Source organism: Molossus molossus, unplaced genomic scaffold (genome assembly GCF_014108415.1).
Source record: "Molossus molossus isolate mMolMol1 unplaced genomic scaffold, mMolMol1.p scaffold_m16_p_18, whole genome shotgun sequence".
In the NCBI taxonomy this organism is placed as follows: domain Eukaryota; kingdom Metazoa; phylum Chordata; class Mammalia; order Chiroptera; family Molossidae; genus Molossus; species Molossus molossus.
In genome coordinates this window covers 26,600-48,848 of record NW_023425353.1, presented here as the reverse complement: position 1 = coordinate 48,848, position 22,249 = coordinate 26,600, and the positions used below count along the sequence as shown (strand labels likewise).

The 22,249-nt window shown below is 51.6% G+C and overlaps 1 pseudogene; it reads right to left on the bottom strand.

Moving 5' to 3' along the window:
* Positions 1-7,416: 7,416 nt before the first annotated feature.
* LOC118633502 lies at positions 7,417-21,979 on the bottom strand (annotated as a pseudogene).
* Positions 21,980-22,249: the final 270 nt, after the last annotated feature.

The following is a 22,249-nucleotide window of genomic DNA, read 5'->3' as shown; positions in this document are numbered from 1 at the left end:
TGAATTCCACTTGGTCATGGTGGGTAATTTTTTTGGTGTATTGCTGGAGCTGATTTGCTAGTATATTGTTCAGGATTTTGGCATCTATGTTCATCACGGATATTGGCCTGTAGTTTTCTTTCTTTGTAGTGTCTTTTTCTGTTTTTGTAATTAGAATAATGCTGGCTTCATAAAATGAGTTTGGAAGTCTTCCTTCTTGAATTTTTTGAAATAGTTTGAGGAGAATGGGTATTAGTTCTTCTTTGAATGTTCGGTAAAACTTCCCCGTGAAGCCATCTGGGCCTGGGCTTTTGTTTGCTGGGAGAGTCTTGATTACATCTTCAATTTTTTCTGTTGTTATTGGTCTGTTCATGTTTTCTATCTCTTCCTGGTCCTGTTTTAGGAGACTATGTGTTTTTACAAATTTGTCCATTTCGCTTAAATTCTCTAATTTTTTGCCATATAATTGTTCATAGTTGTTAATGATCTTTTGTATTTCTGTGGTGTCAGTTGTTACTTCTCTTTCACTTCTGATTTTGTGTATTTGGGTTCTCTCTTTTTGTTTCTTGGTGAGTCTAGCTAAGGGTCCATCAGTCTTGTTTATCTTTTTGAAAAACCAGGTCTTTGTTGCCTTGATCCTTTGAATTGTATATTTGGTCTCTATGTCATTTATTTCTGCTCTGATCTTTACCATTTCCTTCCTTCTACTTGCTGTGTGGTTTTCTTTTAGTTTGCTCTCTAGTTCTTTAAGTTGTGAGGTTAGATAGTCTATTAGAGATTTTTCTTTTTTTTTTGAAATAGGCCTGTAGTGCTATGAACTTCCCTCTCAGAACTGCTTTTGCTGCATCCCATAGATTTTGTGTTGTTGTGTCTTCATTTTCACTGGTTTCCATGAATTTTTTTATTTCTTCCTTGATCTCCTCGGTGACCCATTCATTGTTTAATAACATGCTATTTAGCTTCCTTGTGTTGAAATGTCTTTGTATGTTCTTCTTGCAATTGAGTTCTAGTTTCATGCCATTGTGATCTGAGAAGATGCTTGACATGATTTCAATCTTCTTGAAATTGTAGGCACTTAGTTTGTGCCCTAACCTGTGGTCTATCTTTGAGAATGTCCCATGTACACTTGAGAAGAATGTGAATTCTGAAGTTTTGGAGTGTAAATCTATTAAATCCATTTGGTCTAGTACTTCATTTAGAGTCTCTGTTTCCTTGCTAATTTTTTGTCTAGAAGATCTATTTAGTGATGTCAGTAGGGTGTTGAAGTCCCCTGATATGATTGTATTGCTATCAGTTTCTCCTTTGAAGTCCTCCAGGAGATTTTTAATATCTTTTGGTGCTCCTATATTGGGTGCATATATGTTTATCAAGGTTATACCTTCCTGTTGGATAGATCCTTTCAATATTATGTAGTGGACTTCTTTTTCTCTAGTTATGGCCTTCATTTTGAAATCTATTTTATCAGATATGAGGATTGCTACCCCAGCTCTTTTTTCCTTTCCATTTGCTTGGAAGATTTTTTCCCATCCCTTCACTTTCAACCTATGTGAGTCTTTTGTTGTGATGTGGGTCTCTTGTAAACAACATATAGATGAGTCATGCTTTCTTATCCAATCACCTACTCTGTGTCTTTTTATGGGAGCATTCAATCCATTTACATTTAAGGTGATTATCGATTTATTGCCATATTTGTTTAGTGTAGTTCTATTTTTCTTCCCATTTCTACTGCTAATTACAGCAGTCCTTTTAACATTTCTTGTAGTGCTGGTTTGGTGCTACTGTATTCCCTTAGGGTTTTGTGGTTTTTTTGTTTTTTGTTTTTTTGTTTTTTTGTCTGCGAAGCTCTTTATTTGACCTTCTATTTTGAATGATAGCCTCACTGGGTAGAGTAGTTTTGGAATTAGATCCTTGTTTTTCATGATTTTGATTACTTCATGCCATTCCCTTCTGGCCTGTAGTGTTTCTTGTGAGAAGTCAGCTGAGAGACTTATGGGGTTTTCTTTGTAAGTAACCTGTTGCTTATCTCTTGTTGCTTTTAGATTCTCTTTGTCTTGAATTTTTGTCAGTTTGATTACTATGTGTCTTGGTGTTGGTCTGTTTGGGTTCTTCTTACTTGGGGCTCTCTGTGCTTCTTGAACTTGAATGTCTTCTTCCTTCATCAAATTAGGGAAGTTTTCTGTCACTATTTCTTTGAATATATTCTCTAACCCTTGCTCATTTTCTTCTTCTTCGGGGACTCCTATGATGCGAATATTATTACATTTTCAGTTGTCCCACAGTTCTCTTAAGCTGTCTTCATGTCTTTTAATTGTTTTTTCGTTTTGGTTTTCTGTTTGGTTGATTTTTTTCTACCCTGTCTTCTAATTCACTGATCTGGTCCTCAGCTTCCTCTACTCTGCTTTTTAGACCTTCCAATGTGTTTTTCATTTCTGATATGTCATTCTTCATTTCTTCTTGGTGGTTTTTAATTTCCAACTGGTTGATTTTCAACATTTCTATGTCTTTACTCATGGTGCTCATGTCCTTACACATTCTGTTGGGCTTCCTGAAGATCATGGCTCTGAATTCTAGTTCTGTTAACTTGCTTAACTGCACCTCATTTATCTCATCTTCGGTAGAGTTCTCTTGTTCTTTCATTTGGCTTTTGTTTCTGTTTTTCACCATTTTGGCTATCACAGTGGGCTTTGGAGTCTGCCAAATTTTCCCTGTGGGTGTTGGTGTTCTGCTGTTTGTGGCTCCCTCTCCTGGGTTTGGATGAGGTAGGGAGGACCCGCTTTAAACACCACTGTCAAGTCTTAACTTTCTTGGTTAGAGTTGCTAGCCCAGGGAATGGTAGATATCCTCTATCTTTTTTGCCTGGAGACTATTAGTAGCAGTCACCTGAAGATCCGTGGTTTCTGAGTTGCCTAAAAACTTCAGTGCTCAGTGTAAGAGGATTTTCTGAAAGTGGTGCAGCTGCTGGTTGTTAATGGGCCTCAATTAGCATTTCAATGGCCACCAGGTGGGGTTGAATCTCTGAGGGAGGGGCCACCGCCTCTCCCCAGGGCCCTGGGAAGGAGTAAGATGACCACAGTCCTGGGTGGCTGCACTCAGCAAAAGCTCTGAGCACACTCCAAATCCCGAGCGTCCCCACACAGTTCCAGTCCAGTCTGCCTTCCCTCTGCCAGAGCCCAAGTTGAGTGGCTGCTGCCAATTTAGCCTCTGTCCGGGCTCTGCATCGTGGAGCTGCCTGGGACTTTAACCTGAGGGCCTGCTCCCAGCTCAGGGTGGCTGAGGCTGTGGCACCAGCAGAGGGCGTACCACCCAGCCTAGGCCTCTGCAGAACCCAGCCAAGGGCGTTGCACCCAGCTGAGGCGGCTACAGGACCCAGCCAAAGGTGTAGCACCCAGCCGTGGTGGAAGCAGCTTCCAGCCGAGGTTGCAGGACCAGCTTCCAGCCGAGGTTGCAGGACCCAGCCTAGGCCGTAGGATCCAGCCAAGGGCGCAGCTTCCAGCCGAGTCTGCTGGTCCCAGCTCAGGCCACTGCAGACCGTGGGCTCCCGGCCCCCTCTTGTTTCCTCACAAGCCTACCAGTATTGAGTCAGTGTTCCTGGTTATGTGGTCCTCCAAGCTGCCTTTCAGTTGCCCCTTCCTGACAATTTGTCTTTATTTTCGTTGTAATTCCAGTTTGGTCCTGGGAGAGGTCTGTGTAGCTTCCATTCACTCCGCCGCCATTTTCTCTCCACTTCCTGATTATTTATGTTACCTAATTCTTGAGATAGTCTCTGATTTGAGTTTTCGGTATTTTTGCCATATTCCTCTGACTTTCTTCTTTTCATATATTCTTGCAATATTTTCTTGATTATCATTGCCAAACTGGTAGATTTGGACTGTTTCATGCATTCTTGTTATATTTTCCAGGTTCTCTTTATACTGGGCCTTCTCCAGGCATTACACTAAGGTTCCATTTCCTGTAATCTGGGTTCTTCCCGTAGTCTCTCTGTCTTCTTTATTTTTGCCAGTTTTCTGATTCCTCCGATTTTATGGTTTCTGTCAAAATCTTCCAGATTCTCTCAGTTCTATGCATTCTCAGAATCCTCTCCTGAATGCCTCCAGTTTCTGTATCCTCTATGTAGTGTCCAGATTTTACCCTTTTGTTATCTCTCGACTTTCACTCCAGACTCTCTACATTCTCTCTACTTCAGTGGTACCCTCCTGATTGGCATATTATTTTTAATTCTTATACAATTCTGTTGATTCTTTTCACTTTTGGTATTTTGGGCACATTTCTCTGTTGTTGTTTTTTCTTTTTTTGTTATTATTTTTTCTCTTCTGATTCACTTCGTTTTCTGTAATTACATGATCTTTTTCTCATTCTCTTTTTTCTTAGTTGTTGAGATACTCCTGATTTTCTCAGATTTCCAAATTCTTTATAACTCTTTCCTTTCATTCTCCATTCTCCTGAAGAAGGGAAGGAGGAAGGGGGGGTGGAGAAACATTGGTTGGTTTCCTCCCCAGAGCCCCAGGGATCAAAACTGCAACCCATTTACCTGCCCTTGACCAGAAATGGAACCCAGACCCTTTGGTCCACATGCTAATGCTCCTACCACCGAGCCACACCAGCCAGGGCACTCCCTCCAATTTGATTTAACTCTCCACTTTTTGTTGTCTTTTAGCTCCACTCAGCTCTCTACCTAGATCCCTTCTCTGTTAAGGGGGGTGGAAAGGAAGTGTGTTTTGTATTATATTCATTTCCTTTTGCATGTTGGAATTTCTTGCCAGAGCAGTGACACATTTTACCTGTAAAAACCTGTGTCGTGGATACGGTAAAATTATGATGCTTGTAGTTGCTGTGGGAAAACCCTGTGAAGTACATACACACACACACACACACTCAAAGTACTGACACTAATAAATGAATTTGGGAATGTTCCAGGATTCAAAATTAATCAACAAATATAATTGTATATCAGTATATTAATGACACATTGGAAAACAATATCTTAAAAATAATACTATTTACAGCCTCATATGATTGGAGTGTTGTTCCATACCCCAAAAAGTTGTGGGTTTGATTCCTGGGTCAGGACACATACCTAGGTTACAATTTCAATGTCTGGTCCATGCTCATTCAGTAGGCAGCTCGCTCTCCCCTGGGTGGACTTGCAATATCTTTTGCCAATAGATGATGAAAGTGACACCGCCACTCCTGAAGCTGGAACTTTGTCCTGAAGCCCTGAGAGTCCAGGGAAGAAGCCCACCACCCTGAGGAAGCCCCAGCTATAGGAGGGGCCTGGTGCAGGACAGTGCAACTGAGCGGAACTGAGGCTACCCCACTCGTCTAGCCTACCCAGAGATACTGGCTCCCAGAAGCCTGACACTGGGGACCACACTCATAAATCTGACCATGAGGAGCCACATGCTCCTGTCCCAGGGGAACCATGACATCACCTTGCTGTCACCTTCCCCGGGGTCAGTGTGCTTCGACACTGCCAACTGGGACATAACCACCTGTGAGGCAAACACCAGTGTGCTCTAACCATGGGAGAGTGATAGAAGCTCAGACTCAGGGCTTATCCAAGATGTCACAGTTCACAACCCTGCATTCAGTGCAAACCTGGCTTTCAAATAGCACCCAGCAGGCACGCAGGCAGGAGGCCCAGACTCGCTCAAGGCAGGCCAGGTGCCCCAGCCCTGTCTCCCAGATGCCATGGGCAGCACTGTGCGGCTCAGCTCCCCACCCCCATGGGGTGGGAGATCCTTCCAGTGCTGCTTCTGTTCTTCAGGTAACTGGCCTTGACCGCTTTAAACCACTGACCACTGCAGGACTCCAGAGCATCCTGGTTACTTTCTGAATTAAGCCTCAAAGCAGCCCAGAGCCAGGCTGCACACGGTGAGCCATCCACCTGGGGGCACTGTGCCGAGGGTCACAAAATAACATGCACTGTGTCAGGAAAAACAGACACTCAGCACACAGCACGCCCCTCACCAGGCTGGGTGACTGCTTCCGGGAGGAGCTGTGGGCACCGGCAGGAAAACCCAGTGACGCTGGCCGGCCTGGCCTCACTGGTGGCTACATCCTGCAGGAAGCACAGGAGGGTGGCCATCAGCCCTGTGGGAGCCAGTGACCCCTCCCTCTGTCCCATGCTGCTGCTGTGTGGCCCCTGTGCTGTCTGGACCACCCACAGACAAATGCCCACCACCCTGCAGGAGATCCCCGGCCTCTCCCGGAAAGAAACCATGAACCACCGCAGCCTCAGGTGTGGTGGAGAAGAGCAGCAGATTGTCCCTGAGGACCCCTGGGGACAGGAGGCCATGGACATCTAGGACTGCAGCATCACCTGGGCCAGGCGCTGGCACAGAGCTGGAGATTCTGAGTGCTGGCTTCCTTGCCCACACCTGCCTGAGGGGTCTCCTAGGAGACCCTGGGCTCCTTCAGAAGACGGGTCTGGTCTGCGGACGCACCACCGAATCCGAGCCTCTGGCTGGGCTCTGCCAGGGAAGCTCCGAGGAGCCCTCTGGAGAAAAGGCTTTGGGAGCTGGTGTCCTCAGATGTCCTTTCTCAGTCCTCTCGCCCCATGTCCACCTTCCTGGTGCTACAGACAGACGGTGCCCCCAGCCCCAGGGCACATGCCGAAGCCGAATTCCAAGCCGAGGGTGTCAGGGGTCATTGTATCTGAAACTGAGTGAATGATCCTCACCCTCCACCACAGGCAACCACAGCCAGGAGCAGGGGGTCCTCTGTCCTCCACCCCATCCGGTTAAAACACCACCTCCACTGGGCCCCAGCGGAGAGCCTGCTTCTCGGTCACTGGGCTCGTGGGCTCGCTCTGGTGAGTCTGCACAGTTCCTCTCTGTGCCCTGCTGTCCTGGCTACGTGCCCCCGCCTCAACCTGTCCCTCCCTCACTGGTCCACAGGCAAGACAGCAGGTCAGGACGGAGCTTCAGAACCTCTCGTGGTCATGTCTACCCTGAGTGCATCTGCCCTCCCCTCCCCCAGCCCACCTGTGCCCCTCCCCCAGCCTGCCTCTACCCCTCCCCCAGCCCACCTCTACCCCTCCCCCAGCCCACCTGCCCTCCCCTCCCCCATAGTCCACTGTGCCCCTTTCTCAGGGCCCCACTTGTGCCCCAAAACCCCTCACCCCACAAGCAAAAACAAATCCAGGATGCTATGTCACCTGGTGATTACAGTGGCTGTGGCCACCCAGAACCAGTGGGTTGCAGACCGGCCCTGGAAGAAGAGGCCGACCGGAGAGGCAGCGGGGACGGTGAGCACCTCCAGTCCTCCTGTCCTAGGGCAGGGCACCAGGGATCCCAGTACAGAGGTGACTCCTGCAGGACCTGGTGGTGGAGGCCACACAGAACCCAAACCAGCGCTCACAGCCCACGGCCCCCCAGAACAGACTGGTAGACCGCAGAAGGAGCAGCGGGCATGAGGCCATGGGGTCTGTGCTGAGGGTCACCCAGGAGTGTGGTGAACGCGAACTCGGATCTCAGCAACCACGTGGGGGGTCTCCACAGCAAGCGCACTGGTGACAAGAGCACAAGGAGCCACATCTCCAGTGCCATTGGCAGCATGGGGGGCCCAGCACAGAAGGGCACTGAGGGATGGGGTGGGTACCAAGGCCGAGGGGAAACATGGTTACTCCCACGGGCAGGGCTCCTCAGACGCACTGGCCCAGACGCCAGGGCCACGCAGATGGGCCAGGCCCAGGATGCCAGACATTCCTGAGAGCTCTGTGCCGCAGTAGGTGGTAGGGGGCCTGTGCCCTGCTTCCTCTGGGCCGGGACCAAGACAGCAAACAGCCCAGGCGATGAGACCATCAGGGGCAGAGTTTCTGAAGGAATGAGCAGGAGCCCACACAACAGGACAGCCTCGGCAGCTCAGGCAGCTCGGGACCCTCCATGGTCACGGGAGCCTGTGGAACTCCCCTTAGCACCCAACAACACCTGGCTTCCTCTGGGCCCGGACGGTATGTGCTGGCGGTGATCAACAAGGGGTCCCCTGGGTTCAGGCAGGTGTCCACATGTGCCCTGGTGCTCCTGGATGCTTTGGGGAAAGATGCTTCTCCCTTACACCCTGCATTCAGCTTGGTTCCCTTGAAGCCCTAATGCATGGCCCGGCCTCCCAGGAAGAGGTCACCCAATGCTTTGGTACAGACACCAGGGAAAGTCCTCCTGGGGATTCTACTCTGAATTTTTTTATTTCAATTTTTATTTATTGATTTTAGAGAGTGAAAGGGAGAGACAGAGAGATAGAAACATGGATGAGAGAGAACATCGATTGGCTGCCTCCTGCATGCCCCCCACTGGGGACAGGGCCCACAACCTGGGCATGTGCCCTGACTGGGGATCAAACCGGCAACTTCTTGGTGCAGGGTTGATGCTTACCCACTGAGTCTCACTGGCCAGGCGATTCTACTCTGGATCTAATACGACGTGGACAGACCCTTGGAGCAGGACTGTAGGCCATTATGGGGACGCCACAAGTTGGTGCCAATGCACCTGGCAGGACTGCAGGCCACAGAGTTCCTTCCTAATGCACTTCTACTCAACCACGTGAATCCCATGGGTGCCAGGTCGGCCAATCAGCTGTCTCCTGGACAAGGTGACCCCATGTCTGCATGCCTTGTTCCCAGAGACCAGAGTGACAGAGCGGAGAGACAGATCAGGAGGTCACCCCTTGGAAAAGGCCCCAAAGGCAGAGCGGTCTCCTCGGTGACTCTCCCAAGCTCAGGCAGGTGGGAGGAACTCAGACACAGACGGTGTGGGGAGCCTCAGAGGAACAGACCTGCCTAGATTCTAGGGCTCAGACTTCAACTCAAGAGGGATTCATCCCAGAACCTTCCCCTCTGGAGTGGGAGCCAGGACCCTCTGGTTGCTCTGAACCCTGCTCCCTCCCACCCGGGGAAGCAGCTGCCCACAGGGAGAGAGCCTTCTCCAGCAGGAGGCGCTCCCGTCCACCAGCACAGGGCTGATGGGGTGCAGTCTGTGCTTCTCACTCCCCACGGAGGCCGCAGCCCCACCAGGGACGCCTCGCTCCATACTGACCAGCAGAGTGACTTGCAGGTGCCCAGAGCCCCAGGAGCCCACATGTCTCAGGGTCGTGGGCCCCGAAGTGAAGAGACAGCCCCTGAGTGGATGAACTCAGGACTGGGAAACAGCACGTAGGAAAGAGTCTGGGAAAATGCACAACCAAGATTGTGCGGCTGTGAAAACAGGCACCATGGTCGAGCCTGTCCAGTGTCTCGGGGCAAAGGATGCAGGGGACAGGACAGGGCATGGGTCGGGGCAGGAGGGCCGGCCGCAGTCCTGACTGGCACATGAAAGTGAGAAAGGGAACCAACAACAGCCTGTCACAGGGCCATTAGAATGATGGGTGAATGTTGGTTCTCATATTACTGAGGTTCACATATAAAAAGCAGCAGCAGCCCTGGCCGGGTTGCTCAGTGGCTAGAGCATCGGCCTGCGGTCCAGAGAGACTCGGGTTTGGTTCCTGCTAGGGGCACGGACCTCGGTTGCAGTTTGTCCCCAGCCCTGACTGGGTTGTGTGGGTGGCAGCCACTCGATGTGTCCCTGTCATGTCGATGTTTCTCTCTCTCTTCCTCTCTCTCCCTCCCACTCTATCTGAACAAAAGATGGAAAAATGTCCTCAGGTGAGGATAAAAAAAAAAAAATGTAGCAGCAGTTTTAAAACCTTTTGTAAAGAATAAAAAGACACGACACAGGTGCATGTTTGTGTCCACCCCTGAAGCTGCCCTGAGCCAGCCCTGTGCCCTGTCCTGGGGCTGACGGCCTCCAGAACCTCAATCCCTACTCCAGGGGGGGCTCCCACCCCAACCACATTCCGGAAGCTTCTGACTGGAGTCCCCAGCCCCAGAGACACTTGTGAAGAAATGGAGTTCTCACCCCACCTGGGGCATTCCTCTGGACAGCGCTCCTCCTGGTTACTCCTGTCGTCATTCACCAGGTGGCCGAAGGGCTCCGAGGATATGGACACCATGCTGGAGAAGATCACCCTGCCGCTGCTGCTGCCCATGAGGGGAGCTGGTCTGTGAGTTGTTGAAGCGAATGTTCCACACCCTGGGGATAAGAAGAGGCTCACAGGCTGGGCCTTCTGGATGGGGAGCGGGGATCGCTAGGCAGCCATTCCACATCACCAGGGCTGACACTAGGCGGTGTCCACCCAGGGGCAGGATTATCCTGTTTCTCTGAAATGGTCTCTTAACTCCCAGCCACAGAGATGAGACCCAGTGGTGGCCTGAGCTTCAGCGAGAGGTGCTGACGCCCGGCACTGCAGATGGGCCTCCTAACAGCCTGAAGCCAAGCCCAAGGGCACCCGCCCATGAGCATCAGCCAGGGGAGGGCTGAGCTCTGGTCTGGGTCACAGCCCAGCTACCCACACAGGCGAGAGCTCGGAAGGCAGATGCCCATCATGGCAGGGGGCTGAGGGTGCAGATGGGCAGTGGGGATGGCCAGGAGTCTGCTTGCACAGCGGTAATCACAGCCTCTTCCTGAATGTGTTAGAACGACACATCAGCACTCTGAGTTTTTGATTTTTTGGTGGCAGAAACAGTACAGCTTCTGGTACATGATTCACAAAATTCAGAGACAGAGACCATGAAGTTTCAACTCTTCAGTAACGTGTCCCTGGCCTCAGTGAGGGCTCCAACAGCAGCTGGGCTCTCACTTTCCTGCACCCTTTCTCTGCACACAGACACACATGCAAACATGCAATACAGACACAACGTGCACACACAACACATGCAAACACACACCATGCACACAAACATACTATGTTTGAAAAAAACCGCTCCTTCTGTGCTCTCTGCTCTATGCGCTGATTTCATTCACTGAGCCCCAGGATGTATATTCCAAATGCATTTCAGAGGAGGATGGACCTGGGAGCTCCTGTCTGCACAGTCTGACACCCTGTACCAGGAGAACTGTTCCTGCACAGCACCCGGCTCCCTGTCCAAGCAGCACTGTCCCTGCAGAGTTCCCCGCTAAATGTCCCAGGAGCACTGTCGCTGCACAACTCCCCCCTCCCTATTCCAGCAGCACTGTCCCTGCACAACTCCCCCCTTCCTGTCCCAGCAGCACTGTCCCTGCACAACTGCCCCCCTCCCTGTCCCAGCAGCATTGTCCCTGCACAACTCCCCCCTCCCTGTCCCAGCAGCACTGTCCCTGCACAGCTCCCCCCTCCCTGTCCCAGCAGCACTGTCCCTGGACAACTGCCCCCTCCCTGTCCCAGCAGCACTGTCCCTGCACAACTCCCCCCTCCCTGTCCCAGCAGCACTGTCCCTGCACAGCTCCCCCCTCCCTGTCCCAGCAGCACTGTCTCTGCAAAGCTGCCCCCTTTCCTGTCCCAGCAGCACTGTCCCTGCACAACTCCCCCCTCCCTGTCCCAGCAGCACTGTCCCTGCAAAGCTGCCCCCTTTCCTGTCCCAGCAGCACTCTGTCTGCTCAGCTCCCCCCTCCCTGTCCCAGCAGCACTCTGTCTGCTCAGCTCCCCCCCTCCCTGTCCCAGCAGCACTGTCCATGCACAGCTGCCCCTTTCCTGTCCCAGCAGCACTCTGTCTGCTCAGCTCCCCCCTTTCCTGTCCCAGCAGCACTCTGTCTGCTCAGCTCCCCCCTTACCTGTCCCAGCAGCACTGTTTCTGCACAGCTCCCCCCTCCCTGTCCCAGCAGCACTGTCTCTGCACAGCTGCCCCTTTCCTGTCCCAGCAGCACTCTGTCTGCTCAGCTCCCCCCTCCCTGTCCCAGCAGCACTCTGTCTGCTCAGCTCCCCCCTTACCTGTCCCAGCAGCACTGTCTCTGCACAGCTCCCTCTCCCTGTCCCAGCAGCACTCTGTCTGCTCAGCTTCCCCCTTACCTATCTCAGCAGCACTGTCTCTGCACAGCTTCCCCTCCCTGTCCCAGCAGCACTGTCCCTGCACAGCTCCCTCTCCCTGTCCCAGCAGCACTGTCCCTGTACAGCTCCCTCTCCCTGTCCCAGCAGCACTGTTTCTGCACAGCTCCCCCCTCCCTGTCCCCGCAGCACCCCACCTTGCAAACAATGCATGTGGACACCTGTGCCCACTCATCTCTGCACACCTGAGCCTGCACTGCCTCAGAGAACAGAGTTAGTGCTATTCCTCCTTGTCTATGCTTCTGAACCAAAGCACTAGGACTAGGATTCAGTTTCTTTAGAAAAATAAATCCATGTTAACTGAGTGGCCCAGCAGCACAGACCAAGCTGCCCTGAGCCTGTCCAAATGCAGAGTAACTACAAAACCATGGGTGGGCCCTCCCCAGCCAGCACAGGGGAAGCTGCTACCAGTGGGGTGCTTCTCCTGGGTCTTCATGAGCTCAGTGAAACTAAGGTGTCTAGAACTTGACCTTGCAGTTGTCCCCACAGCTCGCCCCGCAGAACTGCTTTGGGGTTGAAGTTCAGGTCCCGCACCAGCTGCCTGTGGGCATTCTCCACGCAGTAGATCTGGCTGAGGGAGAAGCACATGCACAGTGAAGCATGTGGGACAGCCTGATTTGCACACCCACAGTGCCCACCCACCTCCAGGCCTTGGGCCCCTGCCCAAGCTCCCGCTTTACCTGGTGGGTGCACCCGACAGGGCTGCAGACGCTAGAAAGCCCGGAACTCACCTCGGTGCCTCTCGCAGCGGTGATTCAGGCTGTGGTTTCTCCAGAAGCCAGTGTGGGCTGAGGCCGGTCTGCAGCGTCACATGACATGTGCCTTGAGGATGAGAGTGGCCAGAGGGCCTGTGCCTGCCAAGGAGCAGTGGAGACAGGCTTTGGCGTGGACACTGCACCATGTCTGGCAGGAGGACGTGAGCAAAAAGGAAATGAGGAAGGCGGGGGCGGTGGGGACGCAGATGCACCACTGTGGGCATCGGCATCGGGACAGTCGGGGCAGGGAGCATGATACGGGAAAGCTGCCGCAAACGGAGGGTCAGCGTTTGTCACGGCCGGGCTCATCCCTCACCCACTCCTTCCCATGGGTGCCAAGTGCCGTTGTCAGGGTCTGTGCCATCCACCCATTCTGCACCCCACAGCCTCGGGCAGAGACACGCATGTACGCACGGCACACGTGCACGCACACACCTGACGCCGACTCCCACTGCTCTAGGTTGCTCCAGGCTGGTTCTGAAACCACATTGCTCTGACATCACAACCACCAACATGGGAAGGTCTCTGGGAGGCAGGACAAGGCTAGGAACAGACCTGAGCCCAGTCAGCACAGGTGAGACCTCTGCTGGCCCACGTCCAGCCCCATCCTGCGCCTCACTCGGCCCACGCTGCCCATTCATTCTGACCTTGGCTGTAACCTCTGTCCCTCAATCATGCAGTTTCCCTCTCCTGCTCCCATGGGTGGCGAATGCCAGGCAGCTCCCTCCGTCACTGGGCTCTGAGTCTCCACAGAGCTGAGCCGGGACTTCACAGCTTCATTCCTCAGGGTGCACACTCTCGATCCATTTGTCCTGCCCTCCAGGCTGGATTTTCTGGCTGTAAGCCACTTGTACATCTTGAGCCAGTTTTCACATCCTGCACCTTCCATCATGTCAGTATTTTCTCTAAAATAAGACACCCTGATCCTAAGACCTTCCGAGTGAGACAGGGAACATATGAACAGACCTGGGGACTGGGTGAGCAGTCGCGCATGCACAGGCATTTACTGGGCTTCCACATGCGGTGGAGGCACAGACTTTAGTGCAGGGCACGACCCTGGCAGTAGACACTGAATGTGCCCAGCTCAACAAAAACTGAAGCTCTCTGCAGAAGTAACAGTCAGTGAGGGGGGCCAGGTGCCCCTCAGATACTCATTGACTCCAAGAGCCACTGTGGCAAAGGTGGGACCTGCAAGATGTCACCCCCAAAGCCACCTCTGTGGGGTTTGTCTGGGGTCTGAAATGTCACTCGCCGAGCCTCTTGCCTGTCCAGTGGTTCTCAACCTTCCTGATGCCGTGACCCTTTAATACAGCTCCTCATGTTGTGGTGACACCAACTATACAATTATTTTTGTTGCTACTGCATAACTGTAATTTTGCTGCTGTTATGTCTTAGGCGACCCCTGTGAAAGTGTTGTTCAACCCTTAAATGGGTCATGACCCACAGGTTGAGAACCGCTGCTTTAGACACTGAGAGTCTACACTCCTTTAAAGAACAATGCCAAGGGAAGACAGCTGCCAGGCCTGGGGGCAGATAGCGGCTGCTCCTTGTGACCCGAGCCCAAAGTCCAATCCCCAGTCAGGAACCAGACCCCTGTGGGCAGGTGGCACAAGCAGCCAGTCCAGCTGCTTCACAAGCCGGGGTCCACGGGGCTGCAGGCCTCAACTTTGAGTTCTGCTCCCCTAGAAAACAATGGTCGTCGTGGTGATGCCGACTTGGTGCCTCGGACATGCGGTGCTGAGCTGAAGGCAGAGTGCATCTCACAAAGGCTTGCAGGGCTTCGTTGCCATGACAACAGATAGGCGCACCCTCACTCCTTGGCCTGTGAACCACACCTGGAACAGAAAACCGCTGCTGTTTGTTCCACTAGAACTGCTGGCTGCGGTGCACCTTGACGGGAATGACAAACTCTGATCTCCCAATAGCGACAAAAATGTTTGCAGACAGCACCACAGACTAACCAGGGACCATGGCTGTCCACCTGTGGTCTCCACCTGTGGAGACTGAGAACAGGCTCAATCATAATCTCCTGATAAACTGCCAGCGCTGGGGTTGCCCACTGGGCACTCGACAGGAGAGAGCACCCACAGGTCATGGCCACAGATACACCAGCTCACGCTGGGGAGGAGACACAAAAGGAGATGAAGACAGACAAGCCACGTGACCAGATACATCTGGCTCCAGTCGGCCCTTGTGGGGCAGAGAGGAGATGACACACCAGGTGTATCCTGGGCTCCTGATCATCACTGACCTCATGCTCCACGTGTCCCACCCTCGCACAGTGGTGCCATTTGCTGAAGCCAACTTGGTGCAATTGTGATGAGGGCTCCACCTGCCTGAGGTGAACTCCAGCTGCCCCTTCCCTTCTCGGGACACTGAGCTGGCCAGCTGCCAAAGGAAGGAGACAAGGAAAGAAATTTGGTCTCCTCAGAAAATGCAAGAGGATGTCCTGTACTCTCAGGACAGTAGGAAAATAGTTCCTGAAAGCAATTAGGAAGCATGGTCTTTGCTTTCTCCCCTTAAAAGGCAAGAATGAGTGACCCTTGCTTGGGAAATAGTATAAAATCAAACACAGCAAACAATAGAAAGCTTGTTAACAGACCTGCCATTAAACAGGGCTTGCAAGGGTGTGATTAGGGAAAATCTGCTCGAAGGTGAAAGAACAGACATCTGGCTGCCCCAAGGTCAAACAGAGTGGAGCAAGTGCCACCTCCAGACACAGGACAACAGCTGGGCCTCGTCATGGGTTCTGAGTATCCCCCCTCAGGGATCTCTAACTCTGTCACACAGGTGAGTGACCTCTGTAGGCAATGACCACGATGACCTCTCAGGACACCCACTAGGGCTGTCTTTGGCCCCCGCCTCCTGAAACCTGGAGGGGCCAGGTCAGAGCCTAGGAAGAGGTCCCTCCGGATCATTCCCCTCCTGCCCACCTGCCTGGCTGCCAGGAAATATATGCCCACAGGCACTACACGGGCTACAGCACTACTGGGATTTGGGGTTGAATGCCCATCCACACAGTGACCACTGAGGGCAGGGACCATGCACCGACCAGTGTTTCTGCCATGCATCCCCCAGGGCACACAGCCCGTCACTTCCACTTGAACTTCAGCTTTGCTTTCGGGAACACTGAGGGGGACTCAGAGGCAGGACCATGAAGACCTGGAAAGAGACCAAGGGAGGTCACCAGGCAGTGTGTCTCATGACTCCTGGGTGCCACAGCCCCACATTGGTGTATCCTCAGGGCCCACAGCTCAGCGCAATGCATCCAGACTCGGGGAGGACAGGCCTCGGACAGCGAGCCTTCAGGGCTAGGGGATTCAATGAGAGGTGGAGGAATACAGATAAAACCCAGGTGAGAAACGTAACAGTGGTGACACTTCGAAACACTTCAGTGTGAGTCTCCTTTATCCCATGACCTCTGCACCCCCGGGAGCCCTTGCTCAGTTCTGTCTACGTGTCCCCAAGACACCAAAGCCTGACAGTCGGCTTTACTGTGCACAACAGGTGCAACCCTGAGTGGGCCTTGGGAAAGTTGAGGAGTCTCTTTAGGTTTCCACTAAATGCACCTCACAGCCATCCCACCATGGCGTGGGGTTCCCATTGCCCTGGCAGATCACAGGTCAGAGTGAGCCAGGGTGAGCCTGCTGTGATGGCAAGGCCGGCCCTCTCGGGTTCTAGTGTTCCTGTCTGTGAGATCGGGCTGGACTGGGCCCATGTGACAGCTCCCCACAGCCTGGCATTCAGGCCACGCTGCTGGCCCACAAAGGCCCACTGGGTTCTGCAGACACGCCAGCCTTGCTCTGGTTCCTGCCCATGCCCGTGGCTCCTGCTGCCTCTGTGCTCCGGGCCCACCTGGGCCAGTCTGGCTCACCCTGCTTGGGGAGCTGGCCTGTCCTCCACCTGGCTCCAAAGGTCCTACTGATCTGAGTGGCACAGACGGCACAGAATGTTCTTCAGAATGTCAGTTTTCAAGTTTTCACAGGTTTTCCACCAGCAGCCTCACGTGCTTTGTGAACTATCCTATTAATAGGTTTTGCTCCAAATCACTCTTGGCTGTTTCTAGAAATCAAATCCGCTCTCACAGGACAAAATGTTACTGACCATTCAAGATGTTCAAATGCTGACCCACAAGTCCTGGGGCCCAGGAGTGAGGACCCCAGTGATGCCTCTGTGGCGGGGGGGGAGCAGACCTCAGCTGCAGTCCCAGTGTTTCCACTAGGAAGCCACTGGTCTGGTGCCATTGGTTCCCAGGCCACATGCACCGTCACCTTCAGACAGTCCCTGGCTTCCTGAACCTGACTCTTCTCATGTCAAGTGAGGGAGTCAGAGCACACAAGCCTGAGGCCTGGTTCTAGCGGACAACTTGAACATCAGTGAGGGGTGACGGTTCACCAAACACTCTGTGACCAACCACTCTGAGGCTGGGGAGCAGGCCCAGCACCCTCAGCTGCTCCTGAAAGTAGCTTAGTTTTTGACCTACACAGCTGGGCACAGTGACAGGGCTTCAGTGCCAGTAATGCTGTCCCATCCCTCCCAGCCCCTCCCAACCCTTGACAATCGCAGTCAAAGCCATCAAAGCCTCATAATCATCATCCCCAATGTTCCTTCCCTGCATGTGCCCTGGAAACCAATGGCACCAGACCAGGGGGTTCCTGGTGGAAACACGGGGCCCCTTGGGGATGTGAGTGCTGGGAAAGGCTCGAGCAGGCAGACATTTGAGTCTTTGTCTTGAACCAGACCACTCTGAGGGCCTCATTCTTTCAGAGCCTCACGGTCTGCAGCCCCTGCGAGACAGGCTTGTTTCCATGGAAACCCAGCGGTCTCTGTGTGTGGCTTCGGCCCTCCGAGGAGAGCGCAAAGCTGGGGGGCAATGTTGTGTCCTAGTCTGCTTTCCAATGAAAGGATTGCATGTGACTGAGAAGTTCCCTTCCTCTTTGAGAAGCGTGCGTGCCAAATGCACAACCGTATGAACATAACACTGTTCATTAAAAAAACATCCTGATAAAAGCTCATTCTCTTTCAAAGGCTGTTTTCCTTAACCGTCATAGTGAGTCACCCTAAGGAATAGAATTCTCAGCAAATTCGATAACAAACTGAGGAGTTATCAGGAGACAATGAGGGTGGGCAACTGAGGCCGAGATGTCCTTTGCACTGTAGACTGTGGTCTCCCAAGCCTGCTTGAGGTTCTCATGATCTCCAACCCTCACCTGGTGAGCCCCCATCACACCTCTCTGTGGGCTGCCTCTCAGCTGCCCACCTGGCCAGGTGGAGGAAAGGGAAAGCTGTCCCCTGGGAAAACCCTCCCTGGAATTGGCTTAGGTCAATTCTATACACAGTCACCAGCCTCCTGGGAAGAGGCAGAACCTGATGCACAAAGAGAAACAGTAGGGCCTCTGCTCTCTCAGGAGCTCACAGTCCTGAAGAAATTGTTTATGTGTCTGTGCGTGCATGAGTGTGCATATGTAAGAGTGTGTGCATGTGTAAGTGTGCATATACGTTTGTGTGTGTGTGCAGGTATGTGGTGCATGTGTAAGTGTGTGCATAGGTTTGTGCCTGTATGCATGCATGTGTACGTGTGTGCATGTGTCTATGTGTGCACATGTTTGTTTGGGTATATGTGTATACATGTGTAGGTGTAGGTATGAGTGTGTGCACATGTGTGCAGGTGTTTGTGTGTACGTGTGTGGGAATATGTATGCATGTATGTGTGTGCATTCTGTGGCCCCCTGCACCACCCAGAGCCTTACAGCCAGTAACTGGGTGAAAGAACAATGATGGCTTTAGCAGAAACCTCCTTGAGTGTTTAAGTGTCTACAATGTTGCCACTCCTCACTACTGGCTTCCTGTCACTCAAAAGACAGGCACCACCTCCAACCGCCTTTTGCTGTGGCCCCTCCTTGCCCTGCGCCGCCTCCTGGGCTTTCATCAGTGCCTTGCTCAGGCTCACCTGATGTCGTTAGGATGATTGTTGTAACCCAGGAGATCGACCACACTCAGACTCAATTTTTCAGTTTTTGGGGATGTTTTATTACCTGCGCAGGGACTGCAGCCAACCTACACAGAGAACTGCAGCCCTGAGCTCAGGGGGAGGGTTGTTTATATAGGGCAGGGGTCATTCAAGAGTTTAGCAGAGCAAGCAAGCTGCTTGTACAGAAGCGGAGGCAGTTAGCGATAAGCAGGAGGGAACGGAGGTGGGAGGGAGCTGAGGTGAAAGGGAACTGGGTGAACTGGGTCAGCATACATCTATCCTGCTATTCATTCCATTATCCAAGTTTTAAAAACTAACAAATTCGAGATGGATATCAGCGGTCAGTCAGGTGCAATACACACATGTTTAACAGTTAGTTTTATGGGGTAAAGGGAGCTTCAGTTTCTCCCTATCAGTTTCTTTACAGAGCATGCAGGACACTCTAGCCTTGGGGCCGTTTCTGTCCTCCCTTTTCCTGAAGGATATTGCTTTTCAAATTCCCAGTGAAGGTCAAACTCTGGTTAATTTTTATGGGGCTAAAGCCCTCTATAACATTCCCCATTGTTCATCTTGCTGTCTCTGAGGTTAATTAGGGCAGCTCAAAGACAAGTTGGATTCTAAGGACAGTGAGCTACAACATGATATATGTCAAGAAGGGACCAGAGGGTGGGGGTGCAACTGGATCCTTCCTCCACTTGGCTTCTGAGAGCTAAACTCAAGGTGTATAACTCGGGTGAAGGTGGGAGATCTTTTCTCTGAGGGAACTAACAACCTGAGGAAAAGACCTGCTGAGTCTGTGAATGGGGTCCCCCCAGCACCCTGGAGCAAAGCACCCCACCAAGCCCACCCCCACACAGCTTCACCAGGTTTCAGGGAGTCACACCCAGGTAAGCGGGGTAGCTGGCACCACAGATATGTAAGGAAATGGCTGTCATGGTAACAAACTAAACCAGGTGAACCAGAACAAGCAAACAAACAGTGACTCAGGAAGGAAGACAGGAACACAAGATACATTGTTAATGAAGCTCTTGTCAATGTGCTCAGGAAGAGAAACAAGCAGAAAATAAACTTATGAAATGAGATCAGTATGCTATGAAAAAGGACATTCAGGGCGGAGGTGGAGGAGGGCACGGGGGATAAATGGTGATAAAATAATAAAATATATATAAAAATAAATAGAACATTCACAAAAAAGAAAAGGCTCTTGGAAATTAAAAAGTAGAATAACAAACATCAAAAACACAATAATAAGCTTGGAGTATAAAGGAGAACAAAACAAGGTGAAAAATGAAAATGGAGATACAGGAAAATTAGGGCATCAGCCTGGGAGCCCACCATCACAAAAGAAGGGGAGATGAGCAGAGAGAAGAAACAATCCAAGAAATAACAAGGGAAACCCAGTACACCTGTGCAGTGAGCAACAGTGGGCCTGGACGTGGGCACTGTCAGGGCTCTGAGTCCTAGGATGGGGTCATGGTGCCATGTGGCAAGGATGTGGATGCCCCACTGTTCTACCTGGTTTGCCTCCCAGCCCACCTTCCTCCCACAAAACAATCTGTTGTGGCAACTTGTGTTATTACCTGCTTCCCTTATTCATCATGAGCTCTGTGAGGGTAAGGACCACCTTGTCTTTTCCAGCCAGGGGCCATAGCCTCTGAGCAGGCTTGGTGCAGGGCAGGTACTCGGTAAATATGCATGGGATGCATGCATGGGTGGGTGGCTGAATGGAGCAGTGTGGGTCAGGTGGCCACAGGCAGATTAAGAACAGCAGTCACCACCCAGAAGCAACACCCTGACGAGCTCACGACCATGAACACTGCTTCCACGTATTCACTGGATGTTCCTTGGGTACCTGGGAACTTCCAGTCAATGTTCCAAATAAAAATGAGACTCTGGGAACCCAAACACAAATGAGACACAATCCCACACGTCGAGGGGCTCCTGGGTATGTTTACAATAGGGACATCCAGCACAACACCATCTCACACAGTGACGCTCATTTCCCTGATGCTTAGACCACCCAGGGTCGAGCCTCCCACATCAAGGGGGGCAGAGCACCTTGGCCGAGGCAGGGGCCACACACTTTTGAGGCATCAGAACAGTCCGGGGATCCTGAGATACAGTGTTCACTGAGAACAGTGCTGGGGGAGGCCTGGCCATGCCGCTCCTCTGTGTACCTTCAGGTTTCATCTTAGAGTCTAACGTGGACGTTCTCACTCGAGAACCTTTGCTTAGGTGCTATGAGCTCGCAACTAGAGGAATCTACCTTCATCAGTCCTAGGAGGAGCCCTGCAGCACCCCCTGTCTCTGCCTCATTCCTGAGAGGTCCCACCACCACCAAGCCCTCGGCATAAATATGAGCAATTTCCCCTTTATTTGTAACAACCTCATTCTTGTTTCTTCTTCCTGAAGCAGTGACAGTATAATGATGTCATGTATTTAAACCTGATAAATAAAATCACTATGAACTTTTAATTGATTCTTGATTACAATCAATAGTATTTCTGAAACAATCAAGCATCCTACGATAAAATATAATTGATTGCTTAGCACATCCCCTTACTTGACAATTACACAAATGCATTATTTATGCTATTAGATAGATGTACAGTGCATTATTCCACATTTTGTGCTATTGTTACAAAGCTCCTGAAACTCTCCAGCTCACTTTCCATTTTTCTTTGGCTGATACTGTGGCAGAGAGCTAAGTGCATTCAAATGGGCCAGTTAAAAACTGGAGAAGCACAGTGACATCATAGGTCAAAGACCCGAACAGCAAGTCAATTCAAATGAGTCATTAACTAATCTCTCTGATCTTTTCAGAGGAAGATGCTGGGGCCCAGATTAGCTAGGATCCAATCATGTACTTTACCTGTTAAGCAGAATTGAGGCAAAAACCTTTACCCTGGGCAGTGGGTGAGTGGCTGTGAAGGAAGAGAAGCCAGGTTATCCTGTGTGGCAGCCTGAACTAGTCCAAGCCTAGCATCCATTTTTGGGTCATTTTTACCTCTTCTAGCAGGGCCCGGGATGTTTCTCTCCAAATGGAATGACCATCCTATTGAGGAACCACCTTGGCTGACATCAAAGTCCCAGCATTCTCCAGACGCTTCTTTCTCCCTGTCTCTCAATAACCCAGCCCCACCAAGTGTTCTTTCCAAAATACTGGACTGGTAGCATTTTCCTGGTCACTCCCCCAAATCTGTGGCATAATAAAAAGACTTCCTCGAAGTACATGAGTGCCCTAGAGCTAAGGATGGGAACTGGAGCCAGAGCAGCCAGACCAGCCAGTGGCTACCTGCATGACACTGGCCCACAAGCTGAAGCCAGGAAACAGTGGCTGCCACCCATTGGGAGACTTGGCCTGAAGGTGGAAGCCGGCATCCATGTTCCATACACTGGTGAAAGCCAATGAGCAGACTCCAAAACCCATGTCAAAACCCAGTGAAACTGGTGACTTTTGCAGGTCAATATTTCTTTAAAAAATCCAGTAGAAAAAGTATGCTTCTTTTTACTAACAAGTATCAGCCTGGCTTCAATTTCCCTTCCTGGATTATGAACACATAGTAGAAGATAATGAAGCAGAGACATCAGAGTTAAAAGAAAAGTCTGACCCAGCTGGTGTGGCTCAGTGGTTGAGCATCGACCCATGCACCAA